The 23,274-nt window shown below is 43.3% G+C and overlaps 1 long non-coding RNA gene and 1 pseudogene across 1 annotated transcript in view; both read left to right on the forward strand.

Moving 5' to 3' along the window:
• Window positions 1–21,458, forward strand: part of LOC105616637 (uncharacterized) — a 35,533-nt gene extending 14,075 nt beyond the window's left edge. The window contains exons 2-5 of the long non-coding RNA XR_001435488.4: window positions 861–957; window positions 1,611–1,811; window positions 1,895–20,598; window positions 21,150–21,458. This is a non-coding gene — a long non-coding RNA (uncharacterized LOC105616637). The remainder of the gene's footprint in view (window positions 1–860; window positions 958–1,610; window positions 1,812–1,894; window positions 20,599–21,149) is intronic.
• LOC114117646 (small nucleolar RNA SNORA70) lies at window positions 15,279–15,392 on the forward strand (annotated as a pseudogene).
• Window positions 21,459–23,274: the final 1,816 nt, after the last annotated feature.

A 23,274-nucleotide genomic window follows, 5' to 3' on the forward strand; every position in this document is an offset into this window, starting at 1 on the left:
CCCTGGTAGGTTACCTCTTATCTGGATTAAACGTTTAGGCAGTGGGCTGCATTGAAATGGCTCACAAATTTTGGCCTCTCTATGTCTTCATTATAAAGCCATAGCAGTGAGATTTAGGGCCACACACAGAGAATTTAGAGTTATAAGTATGGTTCAGTTCAGTTCAGTCACTCAGTTGTGTCTGACTCTGTGACCCCATGGACTGCAGTACTCCAGGCTTCCCTGTCTATCATCAATGCCTGGAGCTTACTCAAACTCATGTCCATTGAGTCAGTGATGCCATCCAACCATCTCATCCTCTGTCGTCCCTTTCTCCTCCCGCCTTCAATCTTTCCCAGCATCAGGGTCTTATCAAATGAGTCAATTTTTTCTATCAGGTGGCCAAAGTATTGGAGTTTCAGCTTCAGCATCAGTCCTTCCAATGAATATTCAGGACTGATTTCCTTTAGGATGGACTGGTTGGATCTCCTTGCTGTTCAAGGAGTCTTCTCCAACACCACAGTTCAAAAGCATCACTTCTTTGGCACTCAGCTTTCTTTCTAGTCCAACTCTTACATCCATACATGACTACTGGTAAAACCATCGCTTTGACTAGACAGACCTTTGTTGGCAAAATAATGTCTCTGCTTTTTAATATGCTGTCTAGGTTGGTCATAGCTTTTCTTCCAAGGCACAAGCGTCTTTTAATTTCATGCCTGCAGTCACCATCTGCAGTGATTTTGGAGCCCCAAAATAAAGTCTGTCACTGTTTCCACTGTTTCCCCATCTATTTGTCATGAAGTGATGGGACCAGATGCCATGATCTTAGTTTTCTGAATGTTGAGTTTTAAGCCAACTTTTTCACTCTCTTTCACTTTCAGAAGTTCAGTTTCTGTTAATGAACTGACATACCTGCTGGAGGACTGATGATGGCTTCCTGAGATACTGTTCGAGGCTGGCGCTCCAGAGGACCTTCAGGTTTGTATTAGGAAGTACCTTCACTCTTCAGTGTAGTTCAACACAGAGGGACCACTTAAGTCTCTGAAGACAGTGCATTTCAGATTTAACTTGCATAGGCTGGGGGTGGGAGTGGGCAGTTGTTCAAACAGATTCCTACCCCAGAGTTTTCTCCTCTGTCAGTGGGGCCTCAAAAATTTGCATCCTAACCAGCTTCTATGTGATGCTGTTGGTCTTGGCTACGCTTTGGGAAGGACTCTTTGAAGAGCTAGCCAAAGAACACTTGACTGGGAGCTTCTCCACAGACTGTAGAGGTGGCTTCAGAGCAAAACTTCTACGACATTTCCCTGGGCTCAAGCTTTGCTGAGAAAAGGTTCAAGGGTGGACCAGCCAGGGGGAGGGAGACGTCATTTCTTTCCCATTCAGCCTCCAGAGGTGCAATGGAGAGTAGAATTCAGGGAGACACTACAGGATACTGGGGTGCAGGTGCGTCACCAGCGGGCCTTCCTGAGCATCTTCAGCTGGTAGCCGGAGGGGGTGGGTGACAGGCCTGCCTGTTTCCGGGCTGTAAGGATGCTCTCCTATGGATGTCGGGACTGCCGGCCCCCCTTGCTGAAGGGCGGATTAGCCTACCCACTGCTGAGTTACCAACATGGAATCTTCTTACCTCACAGGGGAGCCTATGCCAGGAAGGCAGAGATACGAAGAAGCAACAGTCTCCCCTGGAACGGAAGAGGCTCCTGAAGTCCCTGTGAGGTGGACACACTGGGGGCAGAAACACGGAAGCACAACCTTTTGTCTGTAATTGAAGTCAGCTCGCTCCCCAGCGCGCCCTCACCCGCGTCTAAGATGACTCTGGCCCTCAGGGTTCACATGTAAGTCGGTGAGGCAAATATGAAGGTGATTCCGACTCTTGAGGGCACTCCTTTCTCAGCAAGGCTGTTGTCTGCCTCCACAGGGCTCCTTCCTCGCTTCGTTTCGAGGCGGCTGTGCATCCGGAATGAGAAGAAGGGATGCCATCCGTGCTTGTCCTCCAGTGCCCACCGTCTATCCCCACCTCCGCCCCACAGCCCCTGCTCTGGGGCCACTGCTCCTGTCCGTCCCGGGCACTGCTTCAGGGGAACGTCTGCCTTGTGCGCTTCTTTGAGGATTGGGGTCCTATTCCACTCTCAGAACTTTCTGGACCTCCTTGTGCCATGTATAGGGGGAGTGGACGTAGGTTGAGGTGGGAACTCTTGATCTTTCTGCCTGAACAGGGCTTGCCTGTCATCCCTAGGCTGCCCTACAAATTGTGGGAGCCCCTAGGAAAGCCTCATCCCAGGCACCTCTCCTCGGCCGACAGGCTGCCTCTGGGTCTTCCACCCGCCCCCAGCCCAGGAAGGCTCCTTTCAGTCCAGGAAATGCCCCAAGTCACTCACACCCAATTCTGAATCCTCCCAATTCTCTAGCTTTTGCTTAGCAAAACAAACAAAAGTAAAAATATTCCTTTTTCTCCTTGAGCCTGCCAAGCTTTCATATATATATATATATACATATACACACATATATAAATAACTTCTCTGGGTTTGCAAATGAAAGCTTTGGTTTTAATAACTAATCTTTTTTTCTCTCTGAAATGGGCTTTCTGAGCCAACTTTGGCACCTGAACCTGAGGACTGAGTTCTTTATTCTTCCCTGGACTCTGCTCCACCCCAAGCAAAGAAAGCCTCAGCATCAGTGGGAGGGAAGTTGGCGGGAGGGGGTGTGAGAGTCACTGGGAATGAAAATATATTGGATGATAATTCAAATGATGAATTATATCATGGCCTCCCTGGGGCCACGAAGCCCTGCACTGGCCCCTGCAAACATCCCTATTTGAATTCTTCCTCCTGTCTCTCCCCTTTCTCCTCTTCCTTCCTCTCTCCCTCTGTTTTGAGTTCCCTGAGTTATTATAGCTCTGGCAGCGGCACCAATGTGATTGAGCACAATAAATAAAATCAAAAGTATTTCATCTTTTCTGTCCAAAATTCAAAGAAATGACAATTCTCAGAGAACCCAAATCTTTTTCAAATTGTCAATATCATCTAAAACTTTCTCTCTCTTTTAAAAAAATTTTTTTAAGCTAAAGCAAAAGTAAAAAAGCAAGGGAGTTTGCACTTCCTATAAAATAATTTCTCTTACACATGGCTTTAGATGTCAAGCTTGGGAGAATATTATTGTGACTTTAATGGAGCCTGCTGATGTTTAAAGCTAGTATATGGTAGAAGGAAAAGTGTGCATGCATACAGAATTATCCTCTGGAACTCAGCAGATAGGTATATGTAATGATGCCGCCAGAGGGAAGCTACATTTCAGCATGCTGACTGCCATTTCCAAATGTACACAGGTCTGCCTGTATTGAAACGCTCTCTACCAACAGCCAGGGAAAAGCACTGCAAATCTGAGAAGCAAACTGCAAAAATTCAAGCAATTGGCTAGAGCCCCGGAAGGCTCAGGGGAGAGACCTCAGAAACCAGGGCTGGGAATGATCATCTAAAGAAATCTGGCTTCTTCTGAATAGTATATTACATTTGGATTTTTTCTACTGACCAAGTTTGTATGGACATAATTAAGATGTTAGAAGTTAGTGTTAGATTTTATTTTATTTATTTTTTATTATTTATTTATTTATTTTTGTCTCTGCATGCTTTTTTTAAAAAAATTTTTATTTTTACTTTATTTTACTTTACAATACTGTATTGGTTTTGCCATACATTGGCATGAATCCACCACGGGTAGTGTTAGATTTTAATGTTGAGATTACTTATCTTGATTCAGCTTTTCATTATTCTCATCCCAAATACCTTATATATCCACCTGGCTCTTTTTAAAACTTAATTTTGATGGTGGTTGGCACTGTTTTTGTTTTCATTAGAAAGGCTACATACTGTTCCTTGTATGTAGTTCATAGATATTCTTTCACAGAATATAGTGGTCTGAGGCTCTGGGGTACAGGTTAAGTTCTAGTCCTTGATTTGGGTGATGATAACATGGTTACATTTTGTGAAATTTTTAATTTGTCATTTTTCTGTTTGGATGTATTACTTCACTCAAATAGCTTACTTTGGAAATTCAGAGAAATGGAGGCATATCTATAAAATCTTTTATATGATTTGTACATTAGAGTCCATTTTATTATTAATTTTGAATGTACGAATCTCAGGGCAATTGGTAAAGTGCCTGAAAGTGAAAGTGTTAGTTGCTCAGTCATATCGGACTCTTTGCGACCCCATGGACTGTCACCAGCCAGGCTCCTCCATCCATGGGATTTTCCAAGCAAGAATACTGGAGTGGGCTGCCATTTTCTTCTCCAGGGGATCTTCCCGACCCAGGGGTTGAACCCTTGTCTCTTGCTTTGCAGGCAGATTCTTTACAATCTGAGCCACCAGGGCCTGGGTGTATGAAATTTGTAAGATAAAAGGAATTTAAAAATATTACAACTCATCCCCTTCATTTTGCCAGTGAATAGAAGGGAAACCAGAGAGTCAAGAAACTTAACCAAGAAATCCTAACCCATAAGTGGAAGAGACAGAATTTGGATCCAGAGCCATATTTCCAATTATGCAATTTGCACACTAACATATGGACTCTGTACTAGATAATACGAGTCTATCCTTTATTGAATACTAAACATTATATATACAACATCTCGCTTAATCCATAAAACACTCTTGTTTGGAAATGGAATTTTTATTCCCATTTTTCAGATCAAGACACTGAGGCTTCTCTAGAAAAGTGACTCAGCCAAGGTCACACAGTGAGTGTTGAATTTGAATTTGTCTATCAGTATCTCTCTCTTTTTGTGTGTACATTATTAGCATCAGCATGCTATCTACTTAAATGAGGCTTTTACCAACCACAGTATGTCTAATTATGACGTGAAGCCAGTGAGCACAGGGGCTGCTAGAAAGGATTCGTTCAGTGAACAAAGACCTCTTCAGCCATTGAATGGAAATGAAAAATGTCTGTAGTGAAGTAAAAATAAACTCGGCTTGGCTGCCCACCCTACTGACATGTCCCCTAACCACATCAGTTTAGGGAAGCCAATTGTTGGCCTCAAGGATGCCAGTCACAGACTTGTACAAAAGCCAGGCACCTTCACTCCGGAATTAGGAGCTGAGTCTAGTCCAGAGCTCTGTGAAACAAGTACTTTCTGGATGGCTTTGTCATTGCTCAGATGATGGTGTGTCCACTAAATGCTATCATTAAACTGAGCTATAATTGCTGGAAGTAATTTTCTTTCAGCATCAGGGACCACAGAGAACTTGTTCTGTGCCTGTTATGAGTCAACATTTGAGAGAAATTCATTTGCTCAAGGAAAGTTATTAAAATGCTCTAATTCAATATTTGTGTGAGAAATCATAAAATTGATAAATTACAGGTGAGCAAGATCAGTCAGCTCTTTTGTTTCTTCCTTCGGGGACCCACTGCAAATTTCCTGTGTTTACTGTGCTACAGCTTCTTAGATGAATGATTTGTCTATTTGAGCGTGGGATTAAAGACACATGTTCTTGGCAGAAAAGCCAAATGCAGCTGAAAAATCTCCTACTCTGCTAGAATATCACCATTCTTAGTGCTATAAAAACCATCAGTGAGTGCATTTTATCCAAAAGTGACCACAGCCCTATTTAGTATAGGAAAGGCTTGATTTGTCAACAATAAATAGATTATTCTAGGAGCTATTGACTCTAAATATTACCATACCCCTAACTGGTCCCATCACTCAGAGTTTTAACAGTATATCAGAGGGCCGAAAATAAGTGCACACATCATTTTATCTTTCCATGATTTTTGTATTCAAATGCACCATAATTTTTCTCATGCTCCTTTGAAAGTCTTTCTATGGTGTTTTTATTGGGGGAGGCATGGCCTTTTGTTTGTTTTTTTCCTGCTTTTCAGCTCCTTAAAGGAATTGTCCAATGTGCAAACTTTCTTTCCTTTCGGATGTATACTTTCTCCTTCCATGATCTCATCCACTCTTCTCATCCAGTGCTTTTCAAACTTTAGTGCATAAAAAATCATCTGCAGAGTCTGCTAAAATACATCTCAGAGATTCTGGCTCAGTGGATCTGAGGTACAGCTTAAGAAAGTGCATTTCTGGGGAGGGGGGAGAGATGAATTATGAGTTTGGGGTTAACATATATACACTAGTATATGTAAGATAAAATAAGTAAACAACAAGGACCTGTTGTAAAGCACAGGGAACTATACTCAATATCTTGTAACCTATAATGGAAAGTAATCTGAAAAAGGAGATGTATATATGTGTGTGTGTGTAAATATGTATATTTACACATGGATATATAACTGAATTACTTTGCTATATACCTAAAACTAACACAACACTGTAAGTCAACTATAGTTCAATAAAAAAGAGAAAAAGTACATTTTTTATCTTCTTGCAGATGCTGCCGCTGGTCTGTTGACCATTTTTGAAGTCACCTGCACTGGAACTCAGTTGATCACATCTAGGCAATGATACCCAGTTCAAGGCCTTTCCCAAGAGCTTGACACTGATTTTTCAAACTGCCTTCTGGAGCGCTCTCCTGAATACACCTCCCAGAGTCTCCTGTGTAGACTGCTCTCAGCACTGCCACCTGATCTTCCCTTCCTGTGTCTACTAACAGTGCTTTGATCCCAGGCAGCCAAGCTGGAGGCTCAGTGGCTACCTGCTCTCATCTCTTACCCTTTGGCTTCTGTTCCGTCGGGTACCAAATCCAGCAAAATCTATCTGCTTAGTGACCCTCATAGCCACACCATGGCACACACACCTGTAACTCTTACCTGCCCGGCTTGTCCTCCCCCAATTAGCTACAGCCTTACCAAGCACTCCAGTGCCTTCATGTCTTTAAAAGTGCTTTTTGTTCAGGTTGTAGCCACTGTTTCCTTCTTTTCCACCTGTGGCATGGCTACAGTTGATGGGTCATGGATGGATGGAGAGCAGGGTTCCATTATTTTAGAGACTATGATCATTTAGATTAGGGAGACCTAAGACAAACTAATCCAATTTAGATAGATAGTTCTTGGGTTTAAGTTGGGGTAAGAATCTATTTCTTATTCTATTTTTCTCAGTTCAACCCAACTGCTTCTGAGGTCCCCACGTCACCCACATTGACTGACCGAAGATGCAACCATATCTTTCTTGTGACCTTGAAAAAGTGAAAAGTGAAAGTGAAGCCGCTCAGTCGTGTCTGACTCTTTGTGACCCCATGGACTGTAGCCTACTAGGTTCCTCCATCCATGAAATTTTCCAGGCAGGAGTACTGGAGTAGGCTGCTATTTCCTTCTTCTGGTTAGTTTTCCTCATATTGCATCTTTTGCTGCCCCTTCCACCTTGAGTAATGTGTTATTCTTAATAATTTTAGTTATCCTATCTTCCAAGCAAAAAAAAAACTTTTTTAAAAAAGATTTTCTGATGTGGACTATTTTTAGTCTCTACTGAATTTGTTACAATATTGCTTCTGTTCTATTTTTTTTTTTTTTTTTTTTGGCCCTGAGGCCTGGGGGATCCTGGCTCCCCGACCAGGGATGGCACCACTGCTTTGGAAGGCAAAGTCTTCACCACTGGACTGCCACTGAAGTCTGCAAGTAAACTTCTTTAGTTCTAATAGGAAGTCTATTTGGGGGACATATTTTCAGTTTATGAGAAACCTAGGTCAGAGTACCTGAACTGGAAACTGACCCATAGATTCAAGGTAGCTCTAAACATTCATGAATGCTTCAGATTTTCACAGCTTTTCCTTATAGGGCATGACAGGTTTTTGAAGCATTTGTTGAAAGTCTTGCAAAAACATATTACTCACTTCTGTGCCTTTCAACACAAAAAGCCAGAACTAAACTTGTCTTTTCTTGATGATTCACAACTGCCATAACAAACAACACTCTCTGCATCCTGCTGTGTTTTTCTCTTTTCTCTGGCTTCTGGTTATGACTTTATAGGTAGCTAGCCTCCTGCAGCTCTCTTCCCTTAACAAAGTGCTGATTTTAATCTGCAGAGGCTGGTAAATTAGATAACCAAGGATGGAACAACCCTATGCAATATATGTCAATAGGCTCAGGGTGAACTGAGGACCCAGCTGTTAAACCATGACTTTCAGCATTTGTACTTTATCACAGTTGTTTCAACAACCCAGAGTGACTCCATCTTTACTTATTTTTCCCTCTTTCCTGCCTCTCTCTCTTTACTTCATTTTATCTTTCCTCCCTCCCTTCTTCCTTGCCTCCATCCTTCCTTCCCCTGATTTCCTCCTTTCCTCTCTCTCAATCTCTATCATTTTGTAAACTGACTTTGGGCTGCTCACTGTATCTTCTGGTTTCCAAATAGGTGAGATTTCAGGTGGAAGACTGACCTTCAGATGAGTACAACTCAGTTACCTTTTTACCCTTTCATTCATGTAACATGTCTTCATTTCTAATAAATGCACTTAAATTTAAGGTTAAAATACTCACTGAAATGTATTGCCATGATTTAAAATCTATAGCATGAAAATTGGGGGAAGAATTTAAAGCTCCCTTTTGATATGTGGGCTCCATTTATATATTTTGTTACTTACAAAATTTAAATTGAAATTTTAAATCATTTTGCATAATGAAGGCTTAGAGTACATGGTCTAAAAATGGCCTTTATTCTAGTGGTATAAATCATCTTAATTAAAAAAAATTTTGAATTTAATTGGGAAAGAGAAAGGAGAGTTATTATAATATTAGATTAAAATGATAGTGTTAACTACCAGTCTCTATTGCTGTTTACATTCTGTATTGACAAACTTAACTTGCTAAGGGCTAAAAATTGATTTGTCCAGCCTCATTTCCATTACAGTTAAAGTCATTATGTGAAACAGCGGCAACTTTTGCAAGGGAGAAAAAAATGTATCTATCCTCACAATTAACTGGGAAATTGGCATTTTGGCATTTCCCACTATTGGGCTCTTATTATACAGAATATCATTCTTAAAGATGTGATATTCTGAAATGGCAGCTCCCAACTATGTAGTTAACCTTTTCTATGCTCTTGTGGTAAGGTTAGATGCACACCTTGCACTATGGAACATAAGTGTAATTGTAGGCTTTTCATTTTTTAGCTAATCAGTTAATATATATCTGCAAAACAAGGTACTATGGCCTATGAAATTATAAGAAAGATACATTCCCTATAACTGAGGACCTTCCGTTTTGCTGGAAAGACAAGACAAATGAATAAAACCAAAGAGGAAGGCACATTTTGTGCTTAAAGCCAGCACATAGAGAGTTCTTTCAGGAGCGAAATAGCCTGCACAGACTTTAAGTGAATAAAAAGATGAAAAAGAGATCCATGTGGGCTGGAATTGGGGAGAAGATTTCCTGGAGGAAATAGAGCTCCATTTTAACCTTGAGTGTTTTCTAGAAAAATGTGGAACAATAAGGCAGAGATGTTTCACCAGAGTCCTGCCCAAGATGGAGGTTTCCTGGGATGCATGAAGTCAGAGAAGCATTAGTAGAAAAAGAGACCTTTTAAGGTACTGAAGAAAATGGCCACGCAGCACCATCCCTGCGACTTGAGAAGCTAGTGTTCAGAGTGAGATATGTGACTTGAGAAGCTGATATTTAGAGTGTAGGTACTTGGAACCAGTGGGAGGGAATAGGATTTGATGGATACTGATAGCCCTCCTGATGGGCAGCTAGAGACTTTTCAGGGAAGCAGATGTACTTTTGAACTGTGGCATTGGAGAAGACTCTTGAGAGTCCCTTGGACTGCAAGGAGATCAAATCAGTCAACCCTAAAGGAAATCAAACTGAATATTCATTGGAAGGACTGATGCTGAAGCTGAAGCTCCAATATTTTGACCACCTGGTGCGAAGAGTTGACTCACTGGAAAAGCCCCTGATGCTGGGAAAGATTCAAGGCAGGAGGAGAAGGGGATGACAGGGGATGAGATGGTTGGATGACATCACCGACACAATGGACATGAGTTTGAGCACACTCAGGGAGACAATGAAGGACCAGGAAGCCTGGCGTACTGCAGACCGTGGGGCCACAAAGAGTCTGACATGACTGAGCCACTCACAACAAGATGTTCTTCAGCTGGCATCCCTAGAAGCTGAGCTGAGAAAAGGATTATGGGACAGGTGACTTTTTGAGGGAGAAAGAACAACAGGAGAAAGGAAGGATAGGGCAAGAGAAGTCATCGATGCAGGCTTTCCATGAAGACTGAGCCTCAGCTGACCCCAGGGGAGTTCCAGAAAGCAAACGGCCGGTGAGGGCTGTTCTGCCTGAAGAAGCTTCTGGACCCTGTGTCTTAGCCAGCTGTGGGTTGCCCCAGGGTCAGAAGGGAGCGGCGGGAACCTCTCAGGTATTTCCGGGCAGGCAGCTTCTGGCTGGTGCAGGCCATTCTCTGCCGAAGGGGGCAGGTGTGAGTCACCAGCAGCCAACAGTGCCACAGCTGGGGTGGGGCACACCCGCCCAGGGAAGGGAGGCACCAAGGGATCTGCCACGTGGATCTTGTTGTTGTTCAGTCACTCAGTGCTGTCGGACTCTGCAGCCCCATGGACTGCAGCACACCTGGGTCCCCTGTCCTTCACTATCTCCCAGAGTTTGTTCTGAGAAACTCATGTCCACTGAGTCGATGATGCCATCTTACTCAAATAAAATGCTCTCTATCAAGCTCCCTCCTCCCGGTTGGTCACATAATGTCACAGAGCAACTCTCTGATGCATCCTTAATTAGAACATAAAAACTGTCTAACAGTCCCTCCCATACTCCCCAGTGACCTACAGATGTTACCTTCCCTTTGTGCCTCGTTTTGCCAGATTCACAGCCTGATCTAAATATTAGGTACAATAGCAAAATTGTTTATATCTGTTTAAACCAGCTTCCAAAGGGAAGGTAGGGGCTGCCTCTGGGGGATGAATTCTCTCAACCATCCCATAAGTGATAGTCCTGGATACTGGACAAAAATCACTGTCTTCTTGCCTGTACAGACTGATGGACATGTAGAGGACCATTCTGCATGTAGGAAGACAGATTTGCCTTGTTCTCAGTGATACCATGTGCAAGAGCAAACACACTTTAGTATCATCCAGACCCAAGACAAGAAAGACCTACTCACCTGGATTTTTAATATTTGGAGAAGTTGGAGGAAGCAAATTTCTAGCCAGGTCATTTTGACTCTGGCTGCATGTTAGAAACCTGAGAAACTTAAATACAACAAAATAGAAGAATATCTAGGTAAATTAAACAGAATTTCAGCATAAAGAGAAGTGATTGGTATATTTTTAAAACTCTTGGGAGGCTCTTATGTACAGCCAGGAACTAGTCTTTATCAGAGAGTTATTACTACTCAACAGTCTACTTAAAGCTCAGTGGACTAAAACAAGACTTTTGTTACTAGACCTTCTGAATCTGAGGATCAGCTGGATGGTATTTCTGATCTAGGCTGGGCTTACTCATGCATCTGGGGCCAGCTGTGTCTTGAGGTGGTTCTGATAATCTTGGCCAGGTTCTCACATGGCTGAGGGTCTGCTAGCTGCTGACTGATCTAAGGGAGCCAAGGCTGGACAATTGAGCTCTGCTCCATGGAGTCTTTCCTCCTCTGGTGTGTTCAGATCGTGGCTTGCCAGAGATCCAAGAAACAGAGCAGAAATACACAAATCCCTCAAGTTCCAGGCTCAGAACTAATAGGGCTTCATGCTAACATGTTCTGTTGGCCAACACAAGTCACAGAGCTGGCCTGGAGTCAGAGCAGGAGGAGAACAGAATGTTTGAGGGCCATGTATGTTTCCTTGTAAGGAAGCCAATAATTGAGGCCAAGAGTGCATTGGATCTGTTAATTAGATAGAACCCATAACTTTATGGGAGAACAACTGATTTGTCAAAGTGGTTAATTTAAGAGTTTGATATTTCATCACAGATCTGTCCATTGTCCCCCCCCGCCCCCCACCTCATTCTACACCTCTTCATTATAGTAGTTGAAGTTTGGCCTATAGCTATGGCATATGTATATTTACATATAATATGTCCCTATCTCTACTTTTAAATGTCGAATTCACTTCTATTATATTTGTGCTCTGGACTCGAATTGCAGACATTAGATCCACAAATAGATGGACAAGTGAAAGCACATAGTTGAAATCTATTTTCTAAAGTATTAGCTGTGGAGTATTAATTATGAAGTATGAACATCTGGGGTATGTTCTAAGAAAGTGGACATTTGATCTCTTATGTTTTGACAATCCATTCTAATGACTGTAGTTTTGCAGGTTTCCTTCCCTGAAGAGGTGTTGCTCTGAAGAGGATGGAAAGATAATGGAAGAGTAATTTCCTGTATACCTTCAACCAGGATAGAAACACAGTGAGGTAGATTATATACCCGCAGAAGACCTGTCACTCACTCCCCAGCCAGTTTTCAAAGTGCATATTAAAGAAATTGTTTTTCTTTGGGTTTTCCTCTCACTGGTGCCTCCACCATCTGGCGCGACATTTCTCAGTGTCGCTTTCTCTGACCGAGAATCTGGCTGGACTAGAATCGTCCTTGGCCCATTAATCACACTCACGTTGTTCTTGTCTCTTCCTTCACCTCCCTGGCAGGCCATCCGCTTTCTCTTCTCCCTATCTTTTGAATCCTGCCATATTCTCAAGAAACTACTCTAAACAGTCTTTGGGGGGTCTCCTAAAACTGTTTTGGCTACACCAATCCTTCCATCCTTTGAACAGCCATAAAACTTATTATCTGAACCCAATGACGCCATTCTGTCTTGAACAGCTGTCTAGCTTTTTAAAGTATCTAAGCTGGCCCATCTGATTGACTGGTGAATCTGGTGTATCAAGGCAAGTTGACCATTTGGCTGCTCAGTTATCGCTGGACACAGTGATAGGCGTGTCAGCTCCACAAGACCAGGGGTTCCATCTGCTTTGCCCACTGTATCCACCTTACTGAGCACATAGAAGATGCTCAGCCACATCTACTGAATGAGTGAGAAAGAATGGGCAATGAATACTTAATAAATTCGTATTCCAACAATGAGAAACAACAAAAAATTAACATTTTGAGTGTGTCAGGAATCCAATTTCTGTCCACTTATCTATTACAAAGGATCCCCTATTGTGGGAAGGCACTGGGGAGTTGAGCATAAACAAGACCTAACCCTGCCATCAAAGATCTCACAGCCTTATGTGGGGAGGGCACCATTATGTGTTGCCTTTTGTATACCAGGTGCTGATGCTGCATGATGTTGGAGTAACTGGCTTCTGCTATCAGCAACTGCAGTAACATTAAAGGGCCCAAATCCTAGGACTTAAACTGTATGACTATTGACCTCCAAACAGCTAAGGACCTTAACTAAGGCATTTATCTGTTCTGGGACTCAGGATTCTCACCTGTGAAATGAGGAGGACATCTGGAAGGGACCCTCTAGTTCTCGCTTTCTTTGACTGGTTGTCTTAAGAAAGGCTTAACATCCCTCTGATGAAATGATATGACCTCAAATTTATGGGAGCAAATCCCAAGCTGAAATGTGTGTCATCACTCTTCTAATGGTCTGGCATGTCTTTCAGTGGCAGTACAACCTTCCTTCATGCCAGTGTGGTTGAGAATATTAAGGTTCTCAAGGCAACTCTCCAAGACATTTATCCAAAATACTACTCAGCATCTCACAAACTACCACTGGATGAACTGGTTAACACAAATAAAATGACAAGAACAGAAGTTATTTCTTCCTGACTAGCCTAATCTTAAGGGTGTTTTTGTTGAATCTTGTTGCTCATCCACCTACCCAAATGTTCCCTTTGAATCTGCCCAGGAACAGAACGTAATGTGTGGAAACTGATCACTCTTAGCAGTTGCCTCATACTCAACAACTCAGTAGAAGAGAGTTTATTTTGGCTCATTCTGGAGCTCAATAAAGAATCCTCAGCATTGTCCCACGCTGGGCCAGCCAGGATCCTAGCCCCTGTGTGACTCCGGAGTGGTAGGCACTCTGCCTCCAGACTCATCATGGCTGCCATCATCCCAGGGTTTCACCTGCCCCATTTTGGGGAGGCTGGTCAATTTTACAAACTTACCAAACTGAGCAAGCTTATAAAATCAGCCCCGAAGATAGCACATACTGCACCTCACACGGGTGCATTAACCTGTCGAAGATGTCAGCAAGGATGAATTCTTTTATGAAACCAACACAATATTGTAAATCAATTGTACTTCAGTTTTTTAAAAGAGGGATGGTTTCTTTCAGTGCTCCTCTTTCTGAGCCTTTCAGCATTGAAAAATACTCTGTTGCTGGGACTGCACTTACCTGCCCTCCCACATGATGAAGCAAATGTCTCCATGCCAGGTGGGCCACACTGCAGTCCTCCAAAGTCTGCTGATGGAGAGGCTTATTGAGCCAGAGAGAGAACAACCTCCAGAAGCCGCAGTGGGAAGCACTCTTTGTCTCAGCCCACTTGGGCATCTATGGGTCTAAGTTGGCTAAAACCTAAATGGGTTTTGAGGTTGAAGTCTCCCAGTGACACGGAGGGTTGGTGCTTACCATAGAGGCAGCTATTGCAATTTTGTGGCAGGAAATGGGAAGGTCAGATCCGTCTCTGAGTGAGTTTGTCACTGTGAGTGCAAAATATTGCCTGCAAAAGGAAGGCTCCTTCTCTTGGAAGGACTCTCTGTCCGAAGGAAGGAGCCGTGTACCCACTGGACATTGTCTTCTTGATGGCATCGAGGACAGAGACAGTGACCAGCGTCTGTGTGTCAGCCTGGTGGCTTTCCCGTTAGAGTGAAAGGCAGAGCATCTGCCATGGTGTGTATAAAGCCCCCAAAGATGGGCCCGTTCCGTCCCTTAACTGTATCCTAATCCACTGCCTACTTCACTCTGGCCACCCAGCCCCCTGACTACCCCAAAACAGAATGGTTGAAAATGACAACAATCATTCATTTTGCTCACAGCCCTGCAGTTTGCTCTGGGGTCCCTGGAGAAGGTTCAGCGCTGCTGTTCACAGGGTGAGGTGAGGGGCTCGGCTCTGGGTCTGGAGCAGCTGCTTCCGCTCCTCACCCGGGCTGTGCTGTCCACTGGATGCTCGGCTTCCGGTGGCCGGGCTTCCTGCGGCCCGGCTTCCTCACATCATGGTGGCTGGAACTGTTTCCAACATCCAAGAAAGAGAGCTCAGCAGAAGCTGTTCTGCCTTTTATGCCCAAGCCTGGAAGTCACCTAGCATCACTTCTGTCAGACAAGCCATAAGCTACAAGTCAGGGCAATCATAAAAGCTAATTTGGGTTCAAGGGGAGGAGACAAAGACTCTCAATGGACAGAGATGTCACGGGTCTGGAAGGTCCCGCGGGAGGGGACTGTCACAGTGGCCGTCTTTGCAATATCCAACCTGGGCTGTGGGGACGCTGTGTGCAATGGCTGCAAACAGCTGCCTCCTTGGTGGTATATTTTGCCTATGTAGGTTGTGCTAAGGAACGCCAGAGATGGTTCTTTCCAGTGGACATTCATGACTGGCCTGTGACTAGCGTGCTGTCTCCATGCTAGACTGGAGACAGGTTTGTGCAGTGCCTTTGTAAAGCCCCCAGGGGCCACAGTGGTTGGTTAGTAACATCCGTCTGCACCAGGCTGCAGAACAAGGGGCACATGATTGAGTCCCTTTGCAGGGTCAAGTTCAAGTTACCTGGCCACCAGAAGATCCACATCTCAAAGAAGCAGGGGATTACTGAGTTTAACACGAAAGAATGTGAAAATATGGTGGCAGAGCGGCTCATCCCGGATGACCGTGGGTCATACACGTCCCTGATCATGGCCCCTCTGGACAAATGGCCCGCTCTGCACTTGTGAGAGCCTTGGTGTTGGCCCCTCCCTACTGAGGCCCACCAAACCTGGGCTGTTCCTGCACCATGCCAGATGGGTTCCGTCTCAGTGCTTGGCGTTTGCTTTCTGTTTATTAATATACTGCTCTTCCCCTGGATAAGCACATGCCTCACTTCATCAACAACTTGGGTGCTTGACCCAAATATTTTCTCCACTGCATGATCTTCCCTGAGTGTCCAGTGCCAATGAAAACCCATGTCCTAATCCATCCCCTGCTTTCTTTTCCTCAATAGAACACAACACCATTTACATACTGTATGTTTTACTTATTTATTCAATTTTTGTACTGTTCCTCTCCTCACATTTTAAACTTCCATTAAGGGAGGGGTTTCTGTCTGTTTTGTTCATTGCTCTTTTTCCCCAAACTGGAAGAGTGCCTGGCACATAGTACGGACCCAGTAAATGTTTGTTGGAGTAAATTAGTGAACAACTACCCTCATAAAACATAAGACAAGGCAGGAGTGATTATTTCTTCTCATTTTCTTTGGTCTCAAGTACAGTGCCAGGAATCTCTCCTCATCTACAATAGAACAGTGCCAGGCAGTATTGATATTAAATTCTGTACTAACAGTGCTGCTCCTGCCTCCAATTAGAGCCAGGGAGTTATCAGAAGAGAAAGAGGAGACGTGGTGGGGGATGCCCAGGAGAATCGACAGGGCTCTGACAGTGAACCTCTGGGCGCTGGCCTGATCGTCCCTCTGTCATTTGTCGTCTGAAGGGATTGACCTATAGGTCGGGTGGAAGGTGGCTTTCCCCCAGCGTGGTTCAGTGTTCACAATTCAGATAATAGATGTCTTAAGAAATGGGAAGAAAGCAGGAAGACACTTCATGTATTATCAGGCAGTCGATTGGGCGCTTCTGCTGTCTTTGAGGAATGACCTCTCTTGTTTCACTGCCTGGTGCTTGTTAGTGCATTCTCTGGAGGTCCCTAGAGTAGTAACATTTCAAAATGAATTAGTAAAGGATGCCGGGAGAAATATCAATAACCTCAAATATGCAGATGATACCACCCTATGGCAGAAAGTGAAGAAGAACTAAAGAGCCTCTTGATGAAAGTGGAAGAGGAGAGTGAAAAAGTTGGCTTAAAGCTCAACTGAGATCATGGCATCCAGTCCCATCACTTCGTGACAAATAGATGGGGAAAGAGTGGGAAAAGTGGCTAACTTTATTTTTCTGGGCTCCAAAATCACTGCAAACGGTGATTGCAGCCATGAAATTAAAAGATGCTTACTTCTTGGAGGAAAGTTATAACCAACCTAGACAGCAGAAACATTAAAAAGCAGACACATTACTTTGCCAACAAAGGTCCGTCTAGCCAAGGCTATGGTTTTTCCAGTGGTCACGTATGGATGTGAGAGCTAGACTATAAAGAAAGCTGAGCACAAAATAATTGATGCTTTTGAACTGTGGTGTTGGAGAAGACTCTTGAGAGTCCCTTGGACTGCAAGGAGATCCAACCAGTCCATCCTAAAGGAGATCAGTCCTGGGTGTTCATTGGAAGGACTGATGTTGAAGCTGAAACTCCAATACTTTGGCCACCTGATGTGAAGAGCTGACTCATTGGAAAAGACCCTGATGCTGGGAGGGATTGAGGGCAGGAGGAGAAGGGACGACAGAGGATGAGATGGCTGGATGGCATCACTGACTCAATGGACATGGGTTTGGCTGTACTCCAGGAGTTGGTGATGGACAGGGAGGTCTGGCGTGCTGCAGTTCATGGGGTCACAAAGAGTCAGACATGACAGAGCAACTGAACTGAACTGAACTGAAAAGATGCTCTAAGTTTAATATATTCTTGAATTTTGCTCAAATAGCGTTCAGTAAAGAATACAAGTTGGTATTAGGCTGGAGTACCCTGGACTCCATCATCTATTATATTATTCCAGGAGTTCAAAAGGAGTCCACTCTGAGATGGGTTGATGATATTTCAATAGATGTTGTGTTTATCAATTTTTCTTCTCTGCCAAAGAAAAGGGAAGCAATAAATATGGCCCCAAACAGCTCTGATTTGGTGGAGAGGATTGTGGTGGTGACCTAGATGTGTCCCCTGAGTCACACATTGCTCCCTCTTGAATCAGGATCTTGAATCTGAGAATGTACAGGAAAGAGGCAGAGAGGGCCCTGTTTTCCTTGTTGGGTGTGTGTGAGGCAAAGGGGAGCCCAGGGCCTGCCAGGGTGGCTTTCTCCCCAAGCAAAGGTTATAAGAATGAAAGGGTCAAACATGCCTTGAACTCCTTCTGAGACAAGGTAAGGAGAATACAAACTATTAATGTAATTTATGGTCAGAAGCAGTTTGAATATAAATGAAGCAACCAACGGCCTCTTTGATTGGCATTTATATCTCATTTTATAGAGATCACATAGAGTAGTGTTATAAGTCTTGACAGTTTTGATTGTAAAATACATGGGACTTTAAGCTCCCTGTAAGAAAGCAAAGATGATTAATATTAATAATGGATGGCTAGATACACAACAGACATGAATAATATGTTTTGTATTTATATAGCTATTGTTTTAACTCATTGGCAAACACTGTATACTTTATTGTCAGCAATGCAGTCGTAATAAGGCACTATATTATCTAGGTCACATAAAAGAAGACATTCAAGCTAATCCCTAAATCCTATTAATTTTTTTTACTCACATTACAGAAAAAAAAAAACCAAAAACACAACAATAGCCGTTTGACTCCACTACTCAAATGAATGTATTTAAAGCAATGTGCCTGATTAAAGATACAGATCAAAATTTAAATAACTTCATGCAAGTGCGGTCAGTCCCAGAATCATTTAGAAATGTTGATAGCCACAAGGAAGGCTATGGATCTCGGAAAAATAAATAAATAAGAGACTGGGCAAATCAAAGCATAGTGATGAATGTGGTGTGTGTGTGTGTGTGTGTGTGTGTGTGTGTGTGTGTGTATTCTTCTACGTGCAGGATGCTGAGTGAAGCAACTCTGGGCTCTGTCAGCAAAAATACGGTTCTAATAAGAGTGTGCACTGTTATGGGGAAAACTATTTCAATGGAAAATGCACATCTCTTAGATTACATCTAGCACTTGGAAAATTGCAAAATGTTTTACCACCTCTATTTCCCACTTCCTCCTCCCTTCCCATCACTCGTTCCATCACCACGTGGGAAAAAGTAGAAAGAGAAAATAAAGACTGGATGTTGTGGTCACCTCAATTTAAGGTGTGCCTCTGATTCAAAATAGAAATAATTCAATAAGTAAATGTTACATACGTCGTCTTCATTCAAAAGGCATTTGGAATGTTTTAAAGGCAAATATATTCTGGAAAAAGGTGAAAATGAGGTGGAATAGAAGTAAAAGTTTGTACAATATGTGGAAAATAAGCTCCACACCCGAATAAGTAAATGACCAGTACATTGAATTCTGGAAAGTCCCAATCATTTCTTAGAATTAGGACTTAAACTTGATTCTGAATTTTTTTTTTTTTAACCAAAGAAGAGGAAAAAAAAGAAAAAAAAAAAAAAAACCATGGCCATCCACATCGTTTACATAAGCAGAACTACTCTGCAGAAAAATACACCTGTTTCATTTCTAAGGTTTGAGAGGAGCTATTATTTTCATTTCACTTTGTATTTTTTGGTTGTTGTTTGTTTTATCTTCCTTTCCCCGTGGGCTTTTAAAATAAGATTCTGATGACAGAGACAGAAATAAATCCTCCCATCCTATCCCCTTTAGGATTTACTGTGGTTAAGGAATGATGCTAAAGCTGAAACTCCAGTACTTTGGCCACCTCATGCGAAGAGTTGACTCATTGGAAAAGACTCTGATGCTGGGAGGGATTGGGGGCAGGAGGAGAAGGGGACGACCAAGGATGAAATGGCTGGATGGCATCACGGACTCAATGGATGTGAGTCTGAGTGAACTCCAAGACATGGTGATGCACAGGGAGGCCTGGCGTGCTGCGATGCATGGGGTCACAAAGAGTCAGATACAACTGAGCGATTGAACTGAACTGTGGTTTGGGAAGCTCATCTTATACGAGGAGATGTAGTGGCCCCCCACTGCACCGTTCACCTCTGACATCCGATACCTGAAGGTTTTCAGTGATGTGTCCATTAGCATTTGCTGCATAAATAAGTTTTTCCAAAACTTAGTGGCTTATGCCAAGAGTTATTTATTTGCTCACAATTTTGTGGGTTGGCAATTTGAACTGGGCTAGACTGGGCCGTCCTTCAGCCTCTCTTGCTTAAGCTTCACTCATGTAGGAACTGACCCTGACAACTGAGTGGGTAAGGATGCCTTCACTCATGTGTCTGGAGGGTAGTGGACTGAAGGTCGGGTTCTTTGGTTTTCCCCAACATGGCTTCTCTGACAGGCTGGCTTGGGCTCCTTCAACCTGCTATTTCTTTCTTTCTTCTTCTTCTTATTATTATTTTTACTTTACAATACTGTATTGGTTTTGCTATACATCAACGTGAGTCCACCACGGGTGTACATAAGTTCCCACTCCTAAACCCCCCTCCCACCTCCCTCCCCATCCTGTTGGCCAAAGCAAGTCACATGACCAAGCCCAGCTTCAAGGAGGGGAGAAATAGACTTCTCTTTTAATGGTAGGATCTGCAATGAATTTGTGTGTGTAAGTATGTGTGTGTGTGTGTGTGTGCGCGCGCTAAGTCACTTCAGTCATCTCCGGCTCTTTGTGACCTTATGAACTACTGACTTCCAGGCTCCTCTGTCCATGGGATTCTCCAGGCAAAAATAGTAAAGTGGGTTGCCATGCCCTCTTCCAGGGGAGCTTCCTGACCCAAGGATCGAGCCTCAGTCTCTTATGTCTCCTGCATTGGCAGGTGGGTTCTTACCACTAGCACCACCTGAGAAGTCCAATGAATTTATGGCCATTTTTTCTTTTTGCAACAACAAGTTTAATTTTTGCTGCTGCTAAAGGGAAGGGAACACCATACCCCTGCCTATACTGTAGCTTGAAGCAAAAAACTTTAGTTTCTACTCTTTGCATAAAATCCTGTGTCCCAGAGTGAGGGGAACTATGAGGCTTATGAGATGATCTTTCAGGAAGGAATTCACTTCTCCAGTTGCCATGGCAGGGAATGAAAAACCACGTGATCTAAGAGGTGTGGGAGAGTAAGGGGAGGCAGAGAGGATGCAGGTGGACAGTTTGTGTGTGAGTGCATTGTCTTGTATCCATATGAGGCAAGAGATGAATGAACTTGCCCTTCAGTGTTAACCAGCTGTTTTTTGTTTTTGTTTTGTTTTGAGAAAGAGCAAAGGAGAATTATTGAACAATTTCAGACTTTTATAAATCATTATTTTCAAGTCCACACCAGGTGGTGGAGTAAGATAGAGTCAAAAACATCATCTCAAGGCATTCTTTCTTTGGCAGGACCTTTCAAGGTGCCTGCTTTCATCACTGACAGTCTCCCAGCCTCGTCTGCAATGTTCTCACAGTCACAGTCCTCTGAGCTACCACGGGGTGTCTGCAGTCCGCCTGCTTCAGTTCCCTGCAGGGATGTCAGCTGCCAAGGCCTCTGACGCTGCCACATGGCCTTTGAAGATTCTGAGGACGCTGAGGTGCTGATGCAGGCTTTGTCTCCAACTCGTGATGCGCGCGCTAGCACCAGCATCATTGGCTTGGCAGGTGCCCCCTTGTGTTCTTGTAGACTTGTTAATAAAGCTTTTCCTTCAATACCCACCAACAGGTTTGCTGGCTATTATATTTGATTCCTTGATGAAGTTGGATGAGTTCTCTTACTGTAATTTTTTTCTTTTATCATGAAAATAGGGCTGTGATAGACTTGCTTCACAGGTCCTTCATATAAATCTTGAATCAATGACCTATGGCCATGAGATGCTGTATAAGAACCATCCACAAAACCTCACCAGTCTTTGGGTCACATGAGTGGCTACGGCTTGTTCTATAACACGGGTCCCCAACCTCCTGGATTCAATGGCTGGTGATCTAAGGTAAAGCTGATGTAATAAATAGAAATAAAGTGCACAATAAATATAATGTGTTTGAATCATCCTAAAACCATCCCCCTACCCCTGGTCCGTGGAAAACTTTTCTTCCATTACACCTGGTCCCGGGTCCCAAAATGACTGGGGACTACTGCTATAATGATCTACTTCTGCTCAGCTGTGAGTAGTCAGGTGGCTTAGCTGACTTGGCTGTGCTCTTTGATGTGTCTGGGGTTGCTTAGCTGGAGGATGTGGCTCCATTCCATGTTATTTCCTCCACAGCAGGCTAGCCCAGGTTCACTCCCAGGCCAGTGGCAGAGTTCCCAGGGAGGGCACATGTACAAAACCTCATGAGGTCAAGGTTGAGAATCTCTACCATATCACCTCTCCTGTTCTAGGAAGTCAACCAGGACCCTAAGATTCACAGACGGAGAAACAGACTTTATTTCTTGATGGGAGGAGGTGAAACATCACATCACAAGGGACATGGATTTGGAGAGTGCAGAGAACTGGAGCCATCTTTGCAAACAATCTAACACACCCGAAAACCTGGGAGCCCTGGGTGAACACGGTTGGCAACCCAGACGACTTCCAATGCATGTTAGGAAGATGAATTTGGTAATCTTTCTAAAAGGAAGAAGATAAATTGATTTGGGTAGTGGGGGGAGAAGTTAATGTAACCTGCAAAATGGCTTTTGCTTTAATACAGGTGATAAATCAGGAGGGTCTAGAACAGGGATAGCAAACAAGCTACACACCATGTGACCGATTTACATGTCTGCAGTGGAATGTTGAGGAGAATTATGTGGCCATTTTCCTGGGTGAGCTGAACACCGAGGCTTGATGGATTTGTCCTTGAATGGAGCAGAGACAGCATAGTCCCATGTGTGTGCCGCTTTTGTGCTACCAAGGTGATGAGGTTAAAGGGCCTGATGAAATTGATAAGGAGGTAGAAGGATCACATATTGATAATCAAGTGTAAATGAAGGAAAATATTATTCTAAAATAAGCCTAGCTTTTGGATTCATTCCTTTAATGGTAATGTCATTTCCTAAAGTGGGTCATACTGTATAAGGAGTAGATTTGAGACTATATTATATAGATCAGTCCTGTATCATATCATGGAAGGAGTACCAGCTTTTCTGTCATCTATTGAGGCCCAACAAATCACTCAAAGATTAGAACCTGTGATAGTTAATTTTATGTACCAACTTGAGTGAGTCTATTCATTTCCAAGGCAAACCATTCAATATCACAGTAATCCAAGACTATGCCCTGACCAGTAATGCTGAAGAAGCTGAAGTTGAATGGTTCTATGAAGACCTACAAGACCTTCTAGAACTAATACCCAGAAAAGATGTCCTTTTCATTATAGGGGACTGGAATGCAAAAGTAGGGAGCCAAGAAATATCTGGAGTAACAGGCAAATTTGGCCTTGGAGTACAGAATGAAGCAGGGCAAAGGCTAATCGAGGTTTGCCAAGAGAACGCACTGCTCATAGCACAAATCCTCTTCCAACAACACAAGAAAAGACTCTACACATGGGTATC

Source organism: Ovis aries, chromosome 13, assembly GCF_016772045.2.
Source record: "Ovis aries strain OAR_USU_Benz2616 breed Rambouillet chromosome 13, ARS-UI_Ramb_v3.0, whole genome shotgun sequence".
In the NCBI taxonomy this organism is placed as follows: Eukaryota; Metazoa; Chordata; class Mammalia; order Artiodactyla; family Bovidae; genus Ovis; species Ovis aries.